Below are 17,646 nucleotides of genomic sequence, written 5' to 3' on the forward strand. Positions count from 1 at the left end.
AATAAAAGCTTCAGTGCACTTCAATCGTTTTTGGCAACAGCATTATTGTTTGGTATTCATTGATGCAAAGACTCTTAAGTGTTTTGGAAGTTTTACTAAAATAGCGTAAGACTGCCCCTTTAAATTACAGATCTATCTTTCTGGTAATCTCTCGCCATTTTCCGAAGTTTATCCGTAGTTGTAATTTACTGTAACTGGACAATTTGTGTTAATTGTTTGTGCAACCCACGGATACGCCCTCATGGGCCTCTTGTTACATAACCTTGGGAACTTAGAGTATTATGTAATCTTTAATTCCAAAATGACGTCACTTGAACCAATAAATAAGTTTGTCAGTGACATTAGCAAAATCTGACATACACATACATACGATGGTTTAACTTATAATACGCGCGGATATTTTGCGAGTTGCGTAATATTTCGGGGCGAGGAAAAATGCGAGCAATCAGCATAATGTCCGCGCGTATTACATGTTAAATCATCGAATGAGAGATTTATTATTCCACTAAAAAAAGGGGTTATTTTACTTCAATTTTATTGGTAAGGGTGTTTTAAAAGACAATGCATCATCTGTTCTTCAGGGTGCGTGCGAACAATGTAAACATCACAAAAAGCCAGCCATGCAAAGATCTTTATGTGATGGGATAAACAAAATGACGAGTAACAAGCGATGACAAGCTAAATTCTCAGGCTTTGCATCTTGTTGAAAACAACTTGTTGCATTGCATTGAAAAACTCCCGTTCCGTCCGTATTTGCCCTGCTCTAAACCGGTCAAACAGGGACACTGCAGTGTATTACCGTCTCACATTTTGCTCGTTCTCTTGACCAAACATGGTAAAATGGCGTAATAGTGGAATAATAAAAGCTCTTATGTTTATCAGATACAGGGCCAAGCTATATTAAGGAAATGTTTTCAACTCGCAGAAATAACCTTAGGGTATATTATCAACCCGATCATCAACCGAGCTGCAACTCTAAGTTTATACATAGATCCTTTTGTTATATCTCTTCACGCTTATGGAAACAATCTACCTGACCGCAGAAGAGCTTTCTGTATTGGCATCTTCAAAAATTTGCTACGTGAAGTAAATCTAAGTACCGATGCTCAGTGCTGCTGCAATCTAATGTATGCACTTCTTAACTTATTCGTACTTCTAGATAGTTAAATATCGTTTTATTATATATTTTTATATAATTATTTTGCAATTATTTTTGTTAATGTCATATTTATGCAACTCATATTTTATCGTTATTCATTTCATTTTCGTTTTATTTGTAGGGTCACCTTGCCCCTACTTTTGCGAGGACCTTTTTATTTTCTGCTGTCTGAAGTTTCCTTGAGTTGTTATTCAAGTTATTTTGGTTACTTTTAATAGCTGATTTAATTTGTGTGGCAAAACTTTCCGGCGCCGGTTCATTCAGGTTCACAGATTTCGATTTTTTTGTTTCCTTAAATGTCCTTTCTTAGATTAGCCGATATTTTCTTTGGCTTTGCCGATACATGTTTGCATTCTGTACACACCTGGTAACCTGTAATGTAATTTGTATTCGCTAGGAAATAAATGACATTCAAGATAAAGATGACTTTTAGCAATAACGCAATTTGTGGCAAGATCAAATGTGCAGGAAAAAAAAGAATGTTGGTTGTTTTCATGCATTGCACACTTTTTATCTCGAACATTCTCACTTATTGTTCAAGGCTAGTCGCGGAAAGTTTCCGAAGTACACGGATATGCCTCTTGACGGAACTATAAGTCCTTTTGAATGGGAAAAAAATTTGTGAATGAATGATACAGAACATATAAAAGAAATTATCATGTATTTGAATTGCGGAAAATTCAAATTGAAATATACGTGACAGTCGGAGAACATCGCAGTCAAGTTTCGAAGAAAATACTTGTCTGTATTGTGTAGGAATCATAGACTTCTGGTCAGCCTAGTGTAATTCGAGAGTTATTTAGCAAAGCCGTTATTGACTTGTCACGTCTCTGAGGTTTTTAGCACTTTTGTTAAAAGGCTTTAAAGAATTAAAATGCTAAGTAATGTGTCCGGTCTCTTTAGAAGTAATGGCCATTCACGCGCAAACATTGATTAACCAAATTGCTGTGAGTCATCTATATATTTTTGTTGATGGTTAACAGCTACTGCTGAAAATAAAGGAATGGCTGGCATTAAGATAGTAAACCTTGTTGTGGTTGTTACAGGTTTAACGTGGGACGGTGTTCAGTAACTTGAGTTCCATTTCAGGGGAACGGACTCCTACAAATTTTCGGAATAGGGTTTATCTTAATTTCATCGTTAAGGTGGCTTTATATATCTCTGTTGTCATTCATGTCTTGGTATACAGGGTCTTAGACCGTGAGTAAACGTTTCCTGACTCGAACGTGTATCTGAAAGTTACCTGTCTATCATAAATCCCCAAGACAAAGGAAAAGCCGCGGTCATCATTCTATATTGTCAAAAGCAATTCAAGCAATATTGTCAAAAGCAATTTGTTTATTTCAGACGCGTTTAGGACGTCAGGACTGAAGCTAATGGCCGGGGTCAAAAACACCGGGAAGTCGTTTATTATGGCCTGTGGATAGTCAAGGAAAGGAAAACAGGTTGTTATTCTCCAGTTGAGCTGTGGAATGCGAGACAAAATTTCAAAACAAAGGAACAAATATAACAAAGGCATATCACGTTCACGGAAAATTTGATATGTCTTGAAAAAATCGAAAGCAGAATTGGGTAAAGGTTTAAACTGATGATTCAATGAAGACTAAATTGCTCAGAACCCCAGTGTGTCTTTGAGCTGTATCACAACTTCACTTGAAACCATTAACTCCAAACAACTGTGTTGGTCTTCCCTCTTTTCTCGCAAACCGCAAAGCATCGTACTTTATCCACTCTAATTAATGATTTTGTACTTTGAAAGTTTATAGCTTTGTTTAATGTCGAAAGAACCCAAACAAACAAAGAGCTTCCGTGACCCCTCAAAGACCCCTCAAACGAAGGTATGCGATCGCAACAGTTCACTTAACAACAATCCAAAAAATGCTTTAAGTCCAATTATTCTGGGGTTATCAATTCTTCTCATCAACTATAAATTTTGGCCAGTTACTTGTAACGACATAATCCATCGGAAACATCTTTAATTTCTTTGCCGACTTGATTTTCACTAGACACTAGACCTGTCGCCACCATGCTGACAGAGTTGAATCACCGCATCGGTTTGTTCGTCGCAGTTTTGAAAAGCGCCTTCATTGTGGTCATTTTGAGAATAGCGTCTTGTCTGCCCTTCGTCAAGAAACGAGTCCAGAAATTCGAGGAACGAAAGCTGCTGGTTCCGTATCAAAATTTCTGGGATGAATACGCCGGCATGAAAATGTTTGCAGCTGTTTCGAAGATATTTGTTGCCGACCACAACAGGAAAGCTCGACTAGGTTGTTGGGCTCCTAACTGCAAGTTGGTTACTGTAGATGGCGAAGAGTGCAAGCTGCTGGATTTCGCCAGAGGAAATAGACCCCTAGTTGTCAACTTTGGAAGTTGCAGCTGACCTCCATTCTACATAACCTTTCAAAACGGTTTTTCTGAAGTCGTTCGAGATTTTGAAAAGGTGGCTGATTTTCTGATTGTTTACATTTGTGAAGCTCATCCAACAGATGAATGGCGATGGAATGTAAGTTTTTTTTATTCCTTCAAACTTTTATCTGTCTGTTGTTGCATTTGATTTCCAGGACATGACAGTTGAAACGCCCGAGAGATATATTTCATTTTGAGAACGAGTTGCATATGAGAAAAGACACGTGGTATAAAACTTTTGTTTATATAAATTCTTTTACCCTTAGCTATGGGCCCCGGCACGTCGCACATTTGCCAAACTCCCGGACCAAGAAAAGAGACCCCTAAATAAGTCAATCACAATGGGTGCAAAGCTATTATAGTGCAAAATAACTTTTAAATAATTATCATCTTTGCGTTTTGGTGAATGTTAAGCGCAATTTTCGTGGGACAAAAAACAATAACGATAACAAGGCTCTCAATAAGAGACAAGGAACAAACGTGCCGTCCGTTCCTTTAAAAACAACGTCAATTTTCATAGTGTTCGTGCAAATGGGCAAAATGAAGCTGTACAGTACCACCACACCGTGGTTATGCTAAGCACCCGGCATTATTATGATGTTATATGTAAATTTTATGGACCAAAATAGTGCTGATACCCGGTTCCCATCTTCAATGAGGCGTGACTGTTTCGGATCACAACTATTCCCAAGTGGCTTTCATAAATGTTTAGCAAAATGGCAATATTTGCCCTGCTGGTGTTGATGCCGGCAGCCTTTGATCAAGTAGTTATAACTTTTCAAAGCATTCACAGGGCGAACTTGAAAGATCAATACGTGAAAGAAAATTGGGAAAAAACTCTTCTCATCACTAACAAATGTCATTTTATTGACATGAAAATTATCCGAAATTGGCAATCATTGCGTAAACGGTGGAGCAAACCGTGAATGTCTCTGAAGTCGTCTCAACCAGAGAATTTGTTCATAGTATGTTTTAATACTTACAACTAAAATGAAATGTGAAGATCACTCGAATGCACTTGTCTGTAATTTTCTCTGCTGTAAGTAAGTTTTTAGCCAATGTGAAGATGAATAGTGCTACAATGAATAATGCCTCTTTAAACTGATTGTGGAGCATTACTGAAATTTGGTCTCCCACTGAAGGGAAAGGGTCAGTGAAGAGTCACATGTTATTGAGCTGGACGTTTTCAAACCCAGGTTATAAATTTCTTTATTCTCCTCACCAGTATGCTTGGCAATGTCCTGCGCTTGTTGGGAGAAACTTTATATCATTCACTTTTGAGAGTGAAAGGGCTAACGTTTCATTTGGTAGCATGTGAAAATATGAAAACTATGTAGTGTCTCATTGTGTCGTTTCGCCTTTTACAGAACAATATTGAGATTGCACAGCACAAGACCCTACACGAGCGTTGCGAGGCAGCGAAAATCTTAAAAAAGAACAGTAAATGCGCCGTCCCAGTTGTGGTGGACACGATGGAAAACGAAGCCAGTTCTGCTTATGGTGCATGGCCTGAGAGGCTGTTTATCATACATGAAGGGGAACTGGTCTATGTGGGAGGAACAGGTCCATACAACTACCGCTTGCCAGAGGTGAGGACATGGCTCAAAGACTACACGGGAAAGGCGGAGAATAACAACTGAATGACGAACTATGTCCAATAGTTTACCATCATAAAATTGGTTCAATTAATTCTGTTAGGTGCGATATTACGATGTACTTGTGACGAAGGGGTGACCCATTTTCCCGCCCGATATCTTCTGGCCGGGGAGAGAATGCAAATGACTCAGCCGTTTGGCCTTTTTTAGTCTTCTTTAAAGCCATGCAACGATTCTCGTTCTTTATCTTGAAAAGTTGACCTGACCAAGATGACGGCTTAAGAAACAAAACCTATAAAAGGGACTCTTAAGCTTGAAGGTGGACCTTGTCGACTTAAAAGATCGAGAATCATATAGTGGAGATCCTCTAAATACTGAGAGCGCCCTTAATTGGAAATTTATTCCACATCGTCGCACCTGTGACGAAGCGCCAGAGAGTTTGACTGTGCAAACAAACTATAAAATAGTCCGTTTAGTTCATTAGAATTTACAAATTGCTTGAACGGGTCATCGTTCATGACAACTTCATGTTACTATGTCAATCGCACTTCGACGGACAGACATTTTGTTTTGGATCGAGATTGTAGCTCATCTCTCGAAAGATTCTTTAATATTTCAAAAATAGGTATGGCCTTTTTAAGTTGCTGATTGACTAGGACACACTGTTAAAAGGTAAAAAAAGGAGTAGAAATAAATCTTTGTTCTTTCAAGGACATCATTCTACGGATCTGTTGGTCTTCTCAATTACTACACCTTGGACGTTTGAGATCAAGATAAAGTAATCTGCTTGGCACTCGCATTTAGCCTAATTAATTGTTTCCGGGGCAAGCCCACTCTTTGATGATCCTTCCTTAATCATCTTCTCGCATCTGTTACAAATCTTTAAGACTAATTTGATGAAAGAATTCCTTAGCATACAAGGCGTTGATTACCTTTATTATCTTTTCTCCCTGTATGGCTCGGGTAGTCTGGATCCGATGCTGGGTTTCAATCGCCCTTCTCTCTTAGAAAACGTGCCTCAATATCAGCTAATTGAAAAGACGGCTGGGACACTTAATCTGTATGCTCCACTAAAGTCACGATCGAACAGAGATGGCTCAGTGGTGAGAGCACTCGCCGCCCACCAATGCATGTGTCCCGCGGGTTCCATTCCCAGACCGGGCGTCATATGTCACAGTGGGTTGAGTTTGTTGTTTCTCTACTCTGCACCGAGAGATTTCTCTCCGGGTACTCCGGTTTTCCCTCTCCTCAAAAAGCAACATTTGACTTGATTTGCGTTAATTGTTAATTTCAGTTTACAGTGTCCCCAATTAAGTGCTCCAGCGTTAGAACGACTAGACACGTAAATAAAGTTCCTTTCCTTTTAAAAGTCGTGGCTTAACGGCAATTCTGGGATATTATTCCCAACACAAAGAAAATTACAAGGAGAAGAGGTTGGATTCTTAAATCAACTGTAAGCAACACACACTGCTGCTATCATAGTTGACTAAATTCCGACAAAACCTGAAACCACAGCCGCAAAGTTTGCGAAATTTTGGCAAGGGGTATAATGATCTTACTTATTTCAGTTAATTGGATTTGGTTGGCGCACTGAATGCTTCTGACACCTTTCAAATAGCCTTATTTACTAAAAGGATCACCAGTCTTGAAAAAGTTAAAAAAAAAGCGATTAAAAACGGAAACAAGAATACAAGAATTAAAATTAGCCTTACATCGCCAGCACTTGTTTGAGCCTGGTTTCACTAGCAACTGCGGCACAAGCGTTTGTGCGTTCGCTTGCGTTGTGTAAAAGCAAAACACAGCATAGGACAAGGAACGCCTGGGCAATTAAAGCACTCGTTCCAGATTCCCCACGTCTGAGCAATTTGGTGATCTGTTGATTTTGATGCCTATGTCGACGTTTGTTTTCACTTAGCGTAAGCTACTTACGTTTGCGCTTCTGTTTGCGTGGCTAGTAAAAACCAGGCTTTAGCTTCCGGATCGTTAGCAAAAATTTATTGACGACATCAAAGGAAATTGCAGTTGACTACAGAACTTTATTCCATCTTCGATTTCATCCATCACCTAATTCCAGTCATTTTTTATCCTACGTGAATAAATGTGTGTACTTCGAGCCAAAGAATATCTTTAGGGGATTTTCGATCTTTAGCTGTCATCTGTCACATTTCATTCATGGTACAAAACCTGATATGGAAGCCGGTGAACAGTCCTCGTAATGAAGTCAATTGGGAAGTTAAGTTTTCTTTTTCTTGGACGGAAACATTTCATTTGAATAAGTAAATTAATAGGTTAAATATAGCACGAACGGAAGTCAGTCTTCTAGACGAATGTTGCTCTTGAGGTCACTTTAACTTCGCCATGAAAAGCTCTCTTACACACCCAAAAAATTGGCACGTCACAAAATAGCGGCACCGTTTACTAATATTTGGAATGACCAGTACACCTCCAGAGATGTACTCGGCACCCCTATAATTTCTCGCACCGGTGCCTAATATGCCTTCTGTTTGTTCTGTTTACACACGAAAAATTTACCGTGCCGTGTCCGAAAAACATAGGTAAGGCAATATTTCGGAGTGCCGTGCCAGATTTTTTTTGCTAGTAGTGTAAAGAGGGCTTAATAAATATGTCTAAATAAAATAATGTATAAAATCTTGCAAATATATGGCTTGTAAAAGCGCAACTGCTAAACGGAGAAACGCCCATGCATATAAATATCTGGCTATTTTTATTTAACAAAAGCGCCAGTTTTACTGATTTTTCCAGTTTTCAAGCCAGCATTTCACTTCTTCTAAGTCGTAATTGTATGGGCCCATTCCACCTTCGTATACGATCTTCCCTTTCCGAATAATAAAAAGTCTCTCAGGAAACGCTCCATAGGCTTTCGTAGCTTCGTTTTCCATCGTGTCTACCATGATTGGAGCGGGGCATTGACTGGATTTCAATATTTCTGCTGCTTCGCACCGCTCCTTTAAACTTTTATGCTGTGGGATTTCGACGTTGTTCTGCAAAAAGAAATGACAACAAACATTCATACAGTGTGAGATATAAAACTGAAATAGCATACACAGTCGGGTTATGCCTTTTTGCAATCTGATTGGTTCAAGGCGAGTGTTTGGTTAGTCACTTTACATCCAACGCATTCGTAGGTTACATAAGTCTAACTATAAGTCCTCATCTACATCAAGGACGGGGCCTACCATTGTTCTTACGCACACGCTTTGCGAATCATTCCTATGGGTGGTGATTACTAATACAGTGTGATTTTTGCGCGGTTTAAAACTATATATGCGGAGAAAGAAGAACTTAGTAAGTGCTCTTAGTACCCAAAAAGAAAATTGGGGTAACCATGCATTTTTCAGATATACGTGATATAATCAGTAAGCTTCGATTTTTCGACAAACCACATAACGACGATCAACACGTGAGCGTTTTTTAAATGTTATCGTTTTCACCGTCATCGTTTTTATTGGGTTCCGTTTTCCGACCTGTCCACACTTGAACTGGAGCGTTTTCAAAACGATACGTTCTCAAAACGCCGACCAGTTGGCTAAGTTAATAAAGGATCGGACTACGATGCTCGGAAGCATGCAGAACCGGATTTAGAGGGGAGAGGGATGGGACCGTGGCGTTCCCTTTTCCCCTGTATTTAAAGAGCTTCTGTAACCAACCGACTTTCAAGTGGTACAGTGTGTATCAGGCGGTTTTACTTTAGATAATGATTAGTTCAGTTTCAGAGCTTTTCTTATATTAAATACATTTTACCTTGATAGTTATACATCACGTATGAGAAATTGAATATATAATGCATATCAAATATGAAAAATTATGATAATAAGCTCACTGCCTTTCAAAAATCCGAGCGACACGTTAAATGTAACAGGCGTTTCTCTTTTTTTATGAAATGACGAGGAAGACTGGACAAAAATAATTTTTCTGATAGAGGGCATGTTGGAGGGTGTGTGTGGGGGGGGGGGGGGGGGTGCGCTTTCGCCGCAATTTCTTCGGCCTTCATTTTCTGGATCCGCATGTGGTCGACCTGGCTGTATTATAGCCAATCTCGACCCCAGAGCTCTTCTCTTGGCCCGGACTTCTGAGCAAATGAGACCACACAAACAAAGATCCAAATAAGACTCTGTCTATTTACCGGGTGCTGGATCTTTCACTTTCACTTATACAAAACGCTTCACTTTTGAAACTTCTTTCGAATGCCTCCGTTTTCCTCGGCGTGTTCGGGCGTTTTAGTGTAGATAGCAGGCCAAAACCGCATAGGAAAATTACGTGTGGATGGGACCTTAGCAAACGCACTTCCACAGCTTGCTGGTTTGTCTTGATTTGCGAATGTGCTAAGGTTTCTCCAATCTCAACGAAACCTTGGCAATCTTGAGAAACTCAGTTTGTTGATTAGAACTGAAAACAACTTAGCTTTGATCCGTGGTAAAGATACCATCATTGAATACAGTGACATATGCTGAAATTATATCTATCTAAGAGTCCCTTTGTTTTAACTCTAAGAAGGTGCTTCGGTCTAAACTTGTTTTATTTTACGCTGGTGGTGTTGCCGTATTTGCTTTTCGGTTGCCAGATTCTCCTTAAATCCTTAAGGCAGATATGTGCCGAAAAAGTCAGTAACCCGGCAGCCTTATTTTGATTTGCTGATTACTTTGATTGGTTCTAGAAACTCGGCGAAATTCGTCATAATGAGAAAATTGCACCAGGGCGTCTCTGCTATGCTATGGTAAATGTTTTATAGGGGATTACTGCAGATTTGCGTATTAGCTCAATAGATTAGCCTGATTTCTTAAGTTTCGAGGCGACCAAGACCTTTTCGCTGCTAAACGTGTCGGGACTTGGCAAACGTTTCGCTGGCAAATACTTGCAACAGTAGCCGAACTGACAGTGTTGCGTGTAAATTTACTGTCGGATCCCCTAATCATGACCCGAGTGTATGAGTCATGCCTATTTCACTCTTGGTTGATGTGCGATTAGAAATTTTAAACCAAATAGCATTAAAACGCTTGCACGACCCAGAATGGAGGTTAACTATCAATAGAGTTATTTCCGTAGAGTTATGACTTAGAGTTAACGACTGCCAAAATCCTGAATTCAAGATTTTGTACTGCCAAAATCCTGAATTCAAGATTTTGGACTGCCAAAATCATGAATTCACGATTTGGCAGTCCAAAATCTTGAATTCAAGATTTTGGAGACTTAACTTTAACTCTGCGACATAACTCTATGAAAATAACTCTAAGAATAGCTGTCCCCCCTTCCCCTCCCCCTCCCCAGAATGCAATACAATTCAGTGGCACACCTGTGTATTAATGAAATGGACGAAAAATAAAGCTGGATTATTTCCGCCTTTTCCGTTGGAATGTTTGTCCCCAAAGACTTAAAGTGCCCCTAACCCCAAAATATTTTTTTCGCTAAATGAATCTTTGCTCTTGTTTTCCTTTTTCTAACAAACCCTGCCATTTTATAGGCTCCGAGAGTTGCCAAAAACCAAGCATCTTTTGTTCACGACCGAGTCAGAAGGGGAGTGGGTCTATTCCTCATTTGACGTCACAATCTACTTTGCATGCATTTTTACAAAGAGTTAATGCAATGTAAATCAGTTTGTGACGTCAACTCAGGAATAGACCCACTCCCCTTGTAACTCGGTCGTGAACAAAAGATGCATGGATTTTTGCAACTTTAAAAGCCTATAAAATGGCAGGCTTTGTTAGAAAAATGAAAAAATGGCCGCAACGCGTTTCGAGCAGATGCAACGATTCATTTTAGCAAAAAAATATTTTGGGGTTAGGGGCACTTTAAAGGTTATCTGTTGGGTTTTAAAGTCAGCCATTTTACGACCTAAGAAAGATATCGAGTGACTCATAATTCTTATGATATTAAAGCTATGCAAATCTTTGACCTCTTATTAGATAAGTATGTGATAGAAGTAAGCTTCTTCATGAACGACCTTCAGGCGACTTCCCTATTGAGTTACTTGTTTACATTTACTTGTCTTTTTGTTTGTTTGGACTTAACAAAAGGATCTGAAATAATTGCTTACTTCTCTCTGCTTCCGCAGCAGTAAACCGCTTTCGGGGTCATTGGCCCTTTTGTCGAATTTTCTGAAAAGCTATTTCTCTTAACTAAATGCGATCCGCTTACGCTGAATAGCTGATCTTTAAAGTTTTTTAAACAAAAAAAGCTACCAAGCCTTAAAAAGCCTTCCTTTCGAAGTTACAGAGAAATTTTATTGCACCCGAATAACATACGCACGAAATATTAGAAGATGTGCCTCTTCACTTTGACTTTAAACCACAAACAAAGGTTGTGAATATTTAATGCTTTAAAGACACTTTTCAGAAGAAAAATAACCGCGAAATTGACATGCAGTGATGTTGATATAACGTTAAATCTGCATGGAATTCTTAAGCCACCTACAAATTTACTCGGTATCTCAATACGTTTACACATAAGCAAATTGCGATTATCGCTAATTTCAACACAGAACGTGCAATAAGCGCTTCAAATCGGTCGTCATTGCCTTTAGCTGTAAAGATCTTATATTAAGTCTCTGTCGTATTTTAATGATGCAAAAACCTTTTTAATTTAAATGCGCGATTGAAAATAGCCAATCCTCAAGTATGTTGAATGAATTAACGGTTCGTGTAATTTGTTCGAAAACTGTTGTCGGCAAGTTCCTAAGGCCGATATACATGAAGGGTTCATCAGCTACACTTATTGACTTTCGTGTATAAAACAATCAAACAAGCTTTTAAATACTTGAAAAAAAGCATTTGATTGTAGAGGCACTCTAAGGAATTCATCGCTTTATCTTAATGAAAGATCGAGTAGTGCTGGTCCTTGATTTCTTAGTCACATTTTAGAAGATTTCCAATGAACCGTAAACGTTTTGCTCAGGAGATGAAGGGAAATTATAAGCCAAACGCACGGTTAACTCCACGAATTTTTCAAGTCTGAACCTACCCCTCTCGCTGTGTTTTATTACAGTGGAATTACACCTTTCTTTATCCCTAACCGCGGGATACTGCCCTTCAAAGTGCTCCTTGTCGGTCAATCCAGTAAGTAAATCCTTCAGCGCAATGATCACTCAAAACATGATAAAAGCTATTGAACAGCGTAATTCTTCCTTTACGTTTAATTAACAATGCTCTCGTTGCCTTAAATTTCTCCCTATCAATGTAATTATAAGTGAAAGCTGTGCTTTGCTGACAAGCAGTTTCTAGAGGTTTGTAGAGGTGTTTTACATGCTAAATAAATCGGAACGAAATATCTTCCCATCCATGATTGAGACTACTGCCAAGTCTTTTAAAAGTGGTATGAACATTTCCAACTATGTAATCTTGGATCGGCAACGAGAGAGAAGCTAGAAGCCCCTTCGAATTCCGTCATTCAATGGACTCCTGCTTCATTCTAAATCCACAACCCGGGACATTTTTTAAAATTATCAAATTGGAAGATGGGGGGGGGGGGGGGGTGGGAAGGTGGCTGGGGAGATATATGACTAAACATTGATGGGTCTTAAAGGGTCTTAAAGTTAAAATTTGAAATGTCCCAGATTATAGCTCGGTTTTCATTAAGTAACAAAGTTATCGCAGAAATTTTAACCCTTTCACTCACAAGATGTGTATGTTAATTCTCCTTATTGACTGCCGTACATTACTTTTTACGTCGGTTATTAGCCTTCGAGTAAGCTCTCGGAGTGCATGGCGGATGCAGGCTAATCAGTTAAGGGAATTTGAGATATGTCTAGACAAAAAAACCTCAGGTGATAAATTTCTTTATTCTCACCACCAGTCTGCTTAACAATGTATTGATCTTGTTAGGAGAGAATTGATATCAATCACTCTTGGGAGTCAAATGGTAAATAAGTGAACTTACATTCCATTTCCATCCGTCTGTTGGGTGCGCTTCATTGATGTAAACGACGAGAAAATCAGCTACATCAGCAAAATCGCGAACAACTTTTTTAAAGTCGTTCTTGAGACGGATGAAGAACGGAGGTCAGCTACAGCTTCCGAAGTTAAGAACCAGAGGTCGATCTTCACGTTCAAAGTCAAGTAGCCTTTTCAAGGAATGTCCATCCGTCGAAACCAGCTTGCAGTTAGGGGCAGGCAAGCCTAGCTTAGCGGTCTTCTTCAATTCGGTCAGTTCCTGATTTACCACTATTTGCACCATTGACCAACTGCACCACGACTGCCAGAAATCTTCGTAAGGCACTAAAAAGTGCTTTTCGTTGAATTTCTTGATTTTATCTTGGATAATAGGCAGCGATGAAGCTATCCTCACCAAGCCAATTGCTAGAACAGTGCGGAGAATGGTGAACGGCCATGCTACGGCGTAACAAAGCCAATAATTTAAAACCATGACGTGCTGAGAAACAACGACTGCATGGTCTGGTTTCAGTTCGCCCCTTATATACTCTCGAGAAAGACGTCACAGGTTTCATAACTTCACTTGCTGACATTTAAATAACAAAACCCTTGGTTTCCTGTTTGCAGCAATTAAGAATATTGCCCTTGATCGCGCAGCCCGGCAAAATCGAAATGCTTTCATCATGAGCTGAAACAAACCACAAACCCCAAAAATTTCACCCACTTGCTTTACATTGCAGAAATTGTGTTCGATCTGTTGAACTTCGTTAAGACTCCTAAGATGTTTGTTTCACTAGTGGCGGGCAAAATCAAATCATATTTACCTGTCATGTAATCACCAAAAGGTACTTCATTGAAGCACTAAAGTGTCCTAATCTTGATGTTTCTAAGAACAGAAACACTTTTATCAACTACGCTGAATTCCTCAAATGCGGGTGACCTCAAAAAGGACGATTTAAAAACAAGCTGCTTTGAGGTTTCCGATGTTGAATAAGAATATTTTCTTTTTGGAATACAAACCACGGTTTGAAACTCACGTGGAACTCTGTCATCACGGAGGGATGCCGTGGACAGAAAATATCATGCACGGTCTTAACCAGAAGACAGCAATTAACACAAAATAACTGTTCTTGCTAGTAGGTCGATTTAAAAAAAGGGCGCGTACAACTTACAAGCCATCTGGACTAGAATATTGGGCTCTTTTTACCCTTTTCCGGAAATTTATCACCTGTTCTGTTTCGGCAATGTCATAAGCTGGGTGTGTCATGAAAAGCAAGTGCTTTCAAATTGCTTAAGTCCGACGGAGGCTCTTCTATTAAAACAAAGCAAGCAGCGTCACTTCAGAAACAAAAAACACGGCACTATTTTTTGGGACGCGTTCAAATATTCCACAATCATAATACCTTGAAAGAGGGTAGTCATCGAGTAGTCAGTCTCTCGAGGGATACTATTTAAAGAATTTTCACAACTAGCATTGCCTCTTACCAGAAGTTTCTTCAGTAACCAAGCCTTTGAAGCGAACCCAACAAAGTGACCCACAAAGCGAGCCCACTCACTTCGTTTAGTATAATGGTTCCAGTAACTACGATTTAGTGAATCTATCATGATTTTTCCCTTGTGCACGTAGTCTCTGTCAATCACATAAGCTAACATGGTGCCTTCGACGGCATGGAAAAACAATCAAGTTCCTTCCCTTCAAGTGCCCTGTCATACTCTTTCGTAAACAGAGTGCCACCACCACCAATCGAACTGAAGTCGAGGGATATTACAATTTCCTACCACATATTGATCAACAACTACAAAACAAAATTGTGTTTAAAGACCTGCCAACTCTCACGGTTCTGCCGTGAGTCTCACGATATTTTGTCATTTCTCATGGTCTCACGACAAGGCTCCTCAATCTCACGGGTTTTGGGAAAAATCATTCTGAAATGATTTAAGTTGTTGAATCAGAATAAAAATGGGAAATTAACGAGGAATGCTTGCGCCATAAATTGAAAAACTAATAAAGAAGAACATTGTTCTTACTTTTTTGTACCCAGCTGTGATTTCCTCGATGGAAAAGGGGTTTGTTTAATCTTGATCGGGAAAAAAATAGAATCTCACTATTTTTTATAGAATCTCCAGATTTTTTTTCATTGGTCTCCAGATTTCCCTTTATCAGGGGTTGGTAGGTCTGTTTACTTAAACGAATGAATGATTTTCTCGCTCTCGTTCAATATCTTTTTATTGATCTACCCTTCTCTCTGCTTTCCATCCTTTATCTTAAGAATTACTGACCAGTGACGCAATGAAAGCTTACCATGAAAAATAAACAGATGAACGTTCCTCCCTATGTCAAGGAACTACTTGTCTACCTGCCATTTCCTCGTTTGTGCAGTAACAAGTCTCAAGTCTCAATTGCAAAGTATGAATCAGTCATTTGGGTGCAAACCCACTCTGGACAAAATAACGGTTTGATTTCCAATAACACGCATGTATGTTGTGCAGTTCTCGTCCACGTAATATCATTGACTATATTTCGTTATCGACATTCAAGAGCCTTGTACGAGAGCATAACTACCGAGCTCAGCTAGACATAAATCGTTAATTCATATGGAAATTACGACAAATTATGTTATTTGTAGATTTTTACAGTTTTCTCCTTTTAAACTTTTCCTAACATCTACATCATCTCCTTTATATGTCCTTAGTATCAATCTAACTATTGTTACTAATAAAATTATGTAATATCTATGCACCTCTGAAGACCTGTGCATTTAGCTGAATGGCCCACAAAATTTAGCTTAAGGTTATATAGCCCCATTCAGCTCAAAATGACTCGCACTAGCTTAGTACACCAAAACGTCTGTTTGGAATCATGCAATCGTTGGAAAACGTATTTCTTTCTGGACACAGTCCATACCAAAGTGAAATTCGGCTGTGAAATTAAATTCATCCAACGGTTAGATAACAGAAAGCCACACGAATACACGTGCCTGGCCGAGGAATGTCAAATTCGCGGTCCAATATATCTGCACTTAAAACAAGTCTCATATGGCGCCAAACGTCACCATCACTTTGTGTCATTTTTAATTTTGTTTCCTCTCTTCAAGTGAATATTGTGTAGAATGCAAGTGGTTATTCCGGCTTCCGTCAATTTGGCCCAACGAAAAACTCGTCTAAGATGAAATATCCGTACATTGGACGTAAAATTCGTCTGAGACGAGTTATTCGCCTCTAGTATAAATAGCCCTTATGCCCAATTTTAGCATGAGCTAAATCCCAGAGGAGCAAACTTGAAAAGAAAACCCTCGTGCGAACAGCATTGCATGTACAAATGATGTCAATCATTTTGTGCAAACGAGGCTTGGTGGTGAAATTAGCTAGTCAGACGTCATCACGCATAAGGCCCATTCGACCAATATTGTTCAGTGGTTGTGAAATGGAAAATAATCGTGCTGCACGTGCGGCAAGCTGCACGTTCAGCACGCACCCCCACAAAATCGAACAACGTGAAATTTTAGATTTTGACGACGAGTCATTTTAAATGACCTGTTTATTTTCTACCTTCAGTTTAAAACCGTTCGTGCCCAACCAGTTAAAGGATAGTTCACCCGAATTGTACAAGGTGAACAGGATGGAATAATCGCAAAATACTTACGACAACCTATTCTTGACTGACGTTTCCGTTGCAGCTGCTGTTGTATGTCGGCATGACGCTGACGTCAGAGGTGTAAATTTTCGACATAACTATGCCCAATAGTCAACCTGCTTCCAATTTGAACTGTAACTTTCGAAACTCTGTACATCTTTCCATGCAAGATTATTATTATCATTTTTCTTTTTTTACAAGGATAGAAGTATTTAAAGATAAAAAAATAATTAAAACCCGGCGAACGTTTTCGACATTAGGTCATCTTCAGGGAGAGAAACGACTCGACAAGCACAGAATTTTAAAAGGCTTCATGATAGACTGTAAAAGATGCAAACGATGCAGCCGACGGTAGGGGCGGCGTAGCGTATATCACACACAATATATTTTGTATCGGGGGGGGGGGGGGGGAGATAACAAGCAAGCGTCTGAGACGTTAACTTGTAGGGGGTTCTGGGTTCTGGGTTTGGGTGCGGATGCTTTCGGTTCAAGTACTGCTCTTGTCTCTTATATAATTACGGTGCGAGGTTTGTGCTGATGACTTAATTAATAGGGTGCTTTAGCAACTACAGCGGGAACGGCTACAAGAACGTAGCCAAAAAAGCGCGCTCAAAACTAACGAGCAACCCGGCACTTTCAAATGCGCGCGCTCACGATGCAAAACTTGTCTTTTCATTGTTAACACTAGCAAGATATCGGGACCTAAGCGATCTGTTGAGATCACCGATCGTTTCACATGTACCTCCGCAAATGTCATTTATTGCATAACCTGTACGTTATGCTGCAATAAATTATACATTGGCGAGACAGGTAGACGACTAGGTGACCGATTCCGCGAACACCTTCGCGATGTCGAGAAGAATGACAAGGATGGATCTAAGTCAGTCGCTCGTCATTTTAATCTCCCTTACCATTACAACAAACACATGGCTATCTGCGGCCTTTCCCTACATCTAGGTACGACGGAAA

At 39.5% G+C, this 17,646-nt stretch overlaps 1 protein-coding gene and 2 pseudogenes across 1 annotated transcript in view; 1 reads left to right on the forward strand and 2 right to left on the reverse strand.

The window, feature by feature from the left end:
• Nucleotides 1-3,000: 3,000 nt before the first annotated feature.
• LOC137993547 (type I iodothyronine deiodinase-like) lies at nucleotides 3,001-5,887 on the forward strand (annotated as a pseudogene).
• Nucleotides 5,888-7,176: 1,289 nt separating this feature from the next.
• LOC137993548 (type I iodothyronine deiodinase-like) lies at nucleotides 7,177-13,704 on the reverse strand (annotated as a pseudogene).
• Nucleotides 13,705-17,554: 3,850 nt separating this feature from the next.
• LOC137993549 (FAD-dependent oxidoreductase domain-containing protein 1-like) overlaps nucleotides 17,555-17,646 on the reverse strand; it is a 10,788-nt gene continuing 10,696 nt past the window's right edge. The window contains exon 7 of the mRNA XM_068839472.1: nucleotides 17,555-17,646. This exon is cut by the window's right edge and continues 917 nt beyond it. The gene's annotated coding sequence lies outside the window, so the exon portion shown is untranslated.

This window comes from Montipora foliosa, chromosome 2 (genome assembly GCF_036669935.1).
Source record: "Montipora foliosa isolate CH-2021 chromosome 2, ASM3666993v2, whole genome shotgun sequence".
In the NCBI taxonomy this organism is placed as follows: domain Eukaryota; kingdom Metazoa; phylum Cnidaria; class Anthozoa; order Scleractinia; family Acroporidae; genus Montipora; species Montipora foliosa.